Source organism: Arvicanthis niloticus, chromosome 29 (assembly GCF_011762505.2).
Source record: "Arvicanthis niloticus isolate mArvNil1 chromosome 29, mArvNil1.pat.X, whole genome shotgun sequence".
Classification (NCBI taxonomy): Eukaryota; Metazoa; Chordata; class Mammalia; order Rodentia; family Muridae; genus Arvicanthis; species Arvicanthis niloticus.
The window spans coordinates 13,375,301-13,383,384 of record NC_133437.1 but is presented as its reverse complement, the minus strand read 5'-3'; positions in this window follow the sequence as shown (position 1 = coordinate 13,383,384).

Sequence of the window (8,084 nt, the reverse complement as noted above, 5' to 3'; positions counted from 1 at the left end):
ATAAAACTCCCTTTATGTAATTAATGTATTCCAAACTGCTGAAATGCCACTTTTATAGGCCTGTGCCTACCAATGCTCTCACCTCAACTACAATTTCTGACAGAAACAGCCACTTACAAACTTCCATTGATACTTAGCTCTCTGAAGCAGATTGATTCTTGTGGAATTGCCATTATAAGACAGTGAGAGGTCTCAGAAATATTGAGTTTAGCTATCTAACATAACCCTCATCAATATCAATTCTTATGCCACTAACTTAGATGGTATTTAGGAGTTACTTAATAAGTGAGTCCAAAAAAATTCACAAAAATAAACTATGACACATTCTTAGTCCAATAGATGTGCAAGAGCTTAGTTCCTCAGGATTTCTACTCAGTTTTTGATAAAATCTTAATACACTCAATAAACATTAGCTAACAAAATTCTGTAAGTATTCAAATCTACTTATCTCCTAATTGACATGTCATATATCTAAAATGTTTTGTCATTATGATTTTTATTTCTTAATATAACAGGCATTACTGTAGATTGATCAAAATCTGGATTTATTATAAATTTCAGAAAGGCCTACTTTTGATTTTCTGTTTTAATTTTGCTAATTTGCTCACTTAGTAAAATAACAAGCACATTTTGAGAATATCCAGAAAAAAATCCTTCACATTTGAATTAATTGTAATAACAATCCATTTGAATCATATAATTTTAAGGTTTATCAACTATAAATTAAATTCTATAAGAATTTAATTAAATTTCACTAAATTGATTGGCACATATTCAAGTGTGAAAGAGTATTAGTTTCAATTTTAATTTTAATTAGATTCAATTTTAATTTTATGATCTGTGTGTCTATGTGCACCTGAATGCAGGTGTCCACAGAAGCCAGCATAGGGTGTCCAATCTCCTGGACCTTGAGTTACAGAAATCCTAAGAAAACTAGTGTGGCTTACTTGAAAAACAAACAGGTACTTTAAAAGAGCAGCATGCTTGCATTGTGTCTCCTGCCCTGGGACTGATGTTTTGAAACCTAACATCTTAGAACTTACATCCAGACAGTTATTTTCCATACATTTAGAGCAAATGTTGCAAAAATGATGAGGTAAGAACTAATGTTCTTTGGAGTTTTTTTTTCCTGTAAAAAACCAAGGGACTATAATATTAATTATGTATTCTGATTATATAGATTTATGATAGTTTATATGATACACATTTTTGTTGTTGCTATGAATTGCATTGATTTATGAAAGAGAAAATATATACCTGATAAAATCATAAAAGGTAATAGAATACAATAAGTAACAATATATAATAAATTGCTACTAGTATTTTAGCAATCTAGAACCATGTAGACATAATTGCAGATAATGACTTTGTCACACAGTAAATTGTTTGACTTCCTAAGAGTTGGGCTTTTGATCTTCAATTCTTGAAGATGAAGAAATGGCAGAAATATTGTAAGCAGTAAAAGACCATAAAAAAAAAAAACCCTCAAAAATTACTGAATACAGGTCCAGCAAGATGGTGTAACAAATAAAAGTACTTGCTACCAAACCTAATAACCTAATTAAATCCTTGTAGCCCACATGTTGAGAAGAGAGAATTCACTCCTGAAAATTGTCCTCTGACTTCTATATATGTTCACTGGTAGAAGATTATGAGCAATAACATATGCATACACACAAACAAATGAAAACAAAAAATAATATTATTAAAAATGTTTTTTAATTGAATGACATTATCAGGTTACTCTATTCTCTTTTCTTCTCTCTACTTCCTCTTTCTATCAATTTGGTTTTTTATTTATTTATAGCCATTTTATTTTTCTGGAGGTCTTAGTTTCATTTAAAGATGATATTTATTTTTGTTCACATTATTCTGAAAAATAATATTGGAGACTAAAGGTTTGCTCCAAATATGATACAAAAGTGTAAAAGACAGACAGACACTTCTCTTACATTGTTTCTAATCAAAGTTGGCCATCATTATTTCTTCCTTTCCTTCACACTGCTTTCTCTGCTTTATAAATGAGAAAAACATTATTAACATGTAAATATACAAATTTACTCCAAATGAACTTTCCATATTTTAGCACAAATGGATAATGTTTTAATTGAAATGAAGAGATGAATAGGTAAATAAGGTGTGATATAATCATAATGAAATAATATTTCAACTGAGATAGAAGTAAATCCTGTAGTTTCTGTTAATGTGGGTGGATCTAGAACACCTAGATTTAAGTGAATCAGTACAGGAACATGAGGACCAATAGTGCATTACTCCAAATCTGAAATGTTTGCACCCATAGAAGCAGAGAATAAAGGGGTGTTTCCTAAAAACTGAGAGGCTTTAGAAAGAGAGCATTAGAGAGATGTTGGCCGAGTACACAAAGATTCAGTGGGAGTGGAGGAATAAGTTCAGATCTGCTGGTCACCATTTCAATCATGGTCAATAGAAATGTATTATATTGATAAAAAGTGCCAAGAAAGTAGACTGTCAGTAAAATCTAAGTATATGAATTTGTATGCTAATTAGTTCAAATTAGCTAATCTAAAATGTGTACATATGTATTTTAAGTGCTAAATTACACAAAATAAGTACAGATTTTTTTATGTTTTAATTACAAAAATATTTGTAAATATAGAAACCAATGGTTCTAGTCATGGTAGCTTAGGGATGTAATTCCAACATTCAGAAGGCTGCAAGAGGAGCAAGAGGAATATCAGGTGCTCAAAGTCAGCCTGGACTCCATTGGGAGTTTAAAGCCCACTAGGTTTATAGGACACTGTTTTGAACAATATATATGCATATATGAAGATTTATGAGCATGAAGACCAAAAGAATGAAGTTACCAAAATATAAGATATAGACTTAAAAATTTTAGGAGGCTTCAGAATTATCTTTATACTTCACTATATTTATGGTCCAGAAAAGAAAAATAGTTCAATACTATGCAAAAAAAAAAAAAAGAAAGAAAGAAAGACAGAAAGAAAGAAAGAAAGAGAGAAAGATAGAAAGAGAGAGAGAGAAAGAAAGAAAACAAGAAAGAAAGCAAGAAAGAAATCAAGAAAAAAGAAAAAGAAAAATGATTAGACTCAATTGCCACAACAAAAAATACAAAAATTCATAAGGTGTAATGTAAAAGAGGGAGATCTTGAAACTGGGGAGTATTATTATTCATTAGACACTCATGACTAGTGTTTGAACTTCTTTCATTTTTGCAGCCATTGTTCTCTATGGAATTTCCTTTCTTCTTTTAAAAAAGCCACACTTGTTCCTGGTAAACCAGGATATTATTCTGTCTGCTTTCCCCAAGTTTGTGCTTCCAGTCTGTGGCCTACTGTACCACAAAGATTCATCTTAATTGCATCTTTCTTCTCTCAGCCTTATTACAGAAATCATGTTGGGTAATAGCCCTAGCCAAAAAAAAAAAAAAAAAAGTAAAAAAAAAAAAAAGCAAGCCAATCAAAAACTCATGGACTGTAGTTATGATAATATTATGAAACCACTACTTCATCTCAATTTGAAGCATTTTACTAAACTTTTGGGAGCTTGTTCTCAGGAAAATCAAGTGAAACTAAAATACTAATTATGTATTCTGAGTTTCCAAGTCATTGAGACAGGTCATTTTCCTTAAGTATGCTTTAAACTTACAAACAAAAAAGTTTGAATGTGAAAACTGCATCTTCTAATTGGGATTCCATCTTGCAGAAGTCTTAGCATTTAATCTTCATTATCTTACCCATATCATAAAACTTTATACTGACACAGGATGATTACTTTTCTATTCTCTACATCACAGAAGGTAGGTGAATGACTATCATTCTTCTATATTTTGAGGAAAATTTTCATTATCTACATCTGACAGTAGCAGCATTATGGAGACAGTTATAAGGATAAAAGATCAAACTGTAATATAATCAGATTTATCAACTCACGTACCTAATTAAACCCTTACTGAAACAAATTGCAAGTAGTGAGAGGAAACACCAATCGCTCTGAAATGGGGCTATACTTGTTTCCCTAACTGACCTGGGAGAAATATGCACATCACAGCAAAAGGAGACCCTTTAGCTTGCTCAGTTGTTGCAATTGTTCATGTGGCCCAAAAGAAAAGGGACAAAAATAAAAGAGCATTGGCCTTTCAAATCTTTAGTTATATACTTGGATTCTAATGAGTTTAAAGATGCTTTATTTGAAATACAGGTAATTCAAGAAAAGTTCAAAAGATATCCATGTCAAAAATATTTGAGAGTTCAGGTTTTGTTCATGGCATTTCTGGGAAGTTCTTGAAACTTTGAGAGCTAGAATGTAATTGAAAGAAGCAGACTATTGGATCATGATTTTATGGCTACATCTTGTTATTTGGCCTCCCTTTCCATCCTCTTTCTCCTTTTCTCTTTTTTCCTTTCTTTCTCGCTCTCCTCTTTCTAACATGATCTGAGATATTTTCACACCATTACATCACTCTCCCATGTTATTTGTTGTCTCTACATGTAGAGGTACAGTGTTAGAGCTATGTAGCCATACATTAAATCTGAAACTAGGAGCAATAGGAAATATTTTTTTGTTTTAGGTTATTCCCTCGGTATTTTGTCATGGTGACATATACCTGACAAAGATCATCAGAGAAAATAGAAGTAGGGTGTTAAAGCATCTGAAATATTAGAGCTAAGAAACTGTGATGTAGGATCTAAGATTAAGGCTGGAGGTAAGGATCTGTGAACAAGAAGCTTAGTAAGATCATTCAAGGCAATGAGCATTCTCAACAGAGACAGCAATAATAAAAAAGACAAAAAAGACAAATGATAAAACTATCAAAAAGATACATATTTCATTTAACAAGACATTCTAGTCTTTCTAGATCACTTTTCTCAAATTATACTTTACAACCAGTCAACAAAAATGTTTAAAGTACTCCCAAGCAATTGAGGCTATTGCTAAAACTGCTGATTGCTCTCCATAAACAATAAGGCCCTACTGCTGGAAGAAAATACCTGTATAACTTGGTGAGCACAGAGAAGTGGATTCACTTCTACCTAGAGCCTCACCCCTACAGATTAGAATCCATGTTGCTGGAAGCTACTAGACCTGTTACCAAAAAAGAAAGATAAATACCTACCCACCCAGCCACAAATTCTTTGATCTCCAATGGTGACCTGTCATGTGCTGTGCCATACTTTGAGGCAGATATTGATGTAAAGATGCAGTCCCATATTCTATTACCAAGCTATTTTTATTAATATTTCAGAAAAACCTTTATTTCCTATAACATATACAAACTGGAAAGATTTGAACACTGAATTTCTCCCATTCTTTCATAGAAAATGAAATAAATTTTGTGCAATTACTATGGGTCTTCATCCAAGCTTGAGATCTAAGAGAGTAAAAGAGAGATAGAGAAAGAGAGAGAGAGAGAGAGAGAGAGAGAGAGAGAGAGAGAGAGCATATGAAGTTGATTATACATATCTATCACCTCATGTTTTTTGTAGACTAAGTTAACTATCTAAGGGAAAGTTTAGTTAATCCCATGGTCAGAGTCTTATGATGCTATAGTTACAGCTGCTGGAGAGCATGCTTACTATGTAAGTTTAGGAACTGAGTTTTGTCCCCTGGTGCCTTCTGTTAAGATTCTGTATTTCTAAGACTTACTCCGAGTTCTCTATGAAACAAAACTAATGGGTATATAAGCTATATGACAAATACATTATAGAAGCTTACTTAGAAATTTGGAGTTCCAAAGTAACCCTGTTGTAAACAAAAGAATTAGGAAAACCAGAGTCTAAATTTATCAGTCTAATATTGTAATAAATGGAGTAGATTGGTTCAAGTGTGTCCTCAAAAGCTATGTGTCATAAACATGAGTCTTGGCATGGTAAGGTTTGAATGTGGTGCCTAATGGAAAGGATTTATGACATAATAGTCCCACCTTCATAAACAAACTTGTGACAATCACACCCTCACAATGTACTTTTATAAACCCCATCCTCAGGAAGAATCTGTGCCATTTTTTCAAGAGGATTCTATGTTAAGGAAGTAACAGGCCTCATTTTCATGAGTGGATTGTGTGCTGTGGATATTGTTAGAAAAAATGGGCTTCTCATTTTTCTCAACTGTTCTCTTTGCCTTTCCGAAATGGAATGATGAAGCAAAGAGTTTCTCACTACATTTGGTCCTTTAAATATCTGACTTCAAATTTTTCTAATTTAAGTCAATAAAGTCTGCTGTCTGCAAATTCTGAGTATTCTGTTATTGCAGGATTAAAGCATTAATACCCAAAGCTAGGCATTAAAATATGTATCAGAGTCCAGAGTCCTCTTAGCCAGGAACTATTAATTCTAAGGCACACACACTCAAGAAAAACAGAAACAAACAAACAAAACAAACCATCAAAAGAACCCAAAGAAACAACAACAAAACCCTTAAAAGTCCCAGGTCTAAAACAAGGTGTAATTGATTTTTGCTCACATTTTAAAACTTCTACTGGGATATCAACATTGTAAATGAGTGTTCTGTTCTGTTCTGTTCTGTTCTGTTCTGTTCTGTTCTGTTCTGTTCTGTTCTGTTCTGTTCTGTTGTATTCAAGCCTATTGTATGAAATGTTAATTTCTTTATAAAACACTCTCTGAGCCTCAATAGATTTTTGTTGTTGTTTTTGTCATGGTTTTAGTTTTTTTTGTTTGTTTGTTATCTGAGCATTCTTTATTCTAGTTAAGTTGACATAGAATTAAGTTATGAAAGCAACCATATAACGTGTAACAAACATGCATCATTTCAAGAGTTGCAGCCTCATAAAGCCAGTGAGAGTTTTTCTTGTCTCTACTGATGGTAAGGGAATCACACAAGATTAAGCCTGCTAGATGTATTGCATATATTTATATGTGAACTAAGCATATATTATAAATGAATCCTCCCATGCCAGGTTTGATTGTTTTTTATGGGACATAAGAACATGGCTTCTAAGTATTAGAAAATGATTCAATTACTGCTGTTGTGAGAAAGGCATTCCATTGGGAATGCCACTCCATTTCATTTTTCTTTGTTGCCTTTTTTTCTGAAATAGGAAATAAAACTATAATTTGATCCCTTTTGCATTTACTCATATCCTATGGTCTATGGTTTTTGTGGTAAAACAAGTTTTTAATCTTTAGAAATGATTTCATCTACAAACTGTGTATGTTTTCCCAGAGCAAGAAAAGTAAGATACAGCAGTAATGCTGGGAACATTCAGAATAACAAAGACAGGCCCTGAAATACTTTCCTGGATTGACATCAATAGCAAAAACAAAGCATTATTTATGAAAGCAGCCTGGCTACAGCTTTCCAGTGGTCTCTCAGTTCCTTAACTTACTCTTCCTTTAGCATACACAGTTAATGAAAACAGCATGGAACAAAGCCCCAAAACAGTCCAATACCAAACACACTTAACATGATGGAAAATACCGTGAGAACAAATTAGTAAGACTGGAATAGGAATGGCAGAGCTACCACTTTCAAAGTGGCTCTGAATAACGAATGTGGCAAATCAGGTAAATGCAGCAGCAGCTTTTGCCCCTGTGCAACATGGAAGACCAAACCTTTGTCTAACTGGAAAGCTAACATATCCCCCCTTTTCCGAAAGGCTAGAACACTTTTTTTTCTCAGAGGCTGTTTCCCTGTGGAAATTATCACAATGGACCAGACAGCTGAGATAATGATGTAACCAGGGTTACTGAACATTTTCCTGCTTGCATTAGCAAGAAGATTATATAGTTAATCAATCCACAATAGATTCCTATTAAATGCAAGACACACAGTGGTAAACCAACCACTATAATCAGGTGAGATAATGCTAATGATACCATGCTGTGAACTGCAAATCCTGGTGAAATGTGACTTACAACCATCTAAAATATCTTAGTGCCATAATCCCCATTTGGTAAAAAGGTGTTTCTACCTAGTCTGGTGAGAAGTGACCTGGTCTCTTATTGAGACATGATTAGTACCAAAGGTAATGAATGATATGCAAGCTGTATTTCCAGTATAGTGCTAACAAGATTCACAAAAAACCAAACCAACAATCTTTTATCCTCATTAAAAAAAAAAAAAAA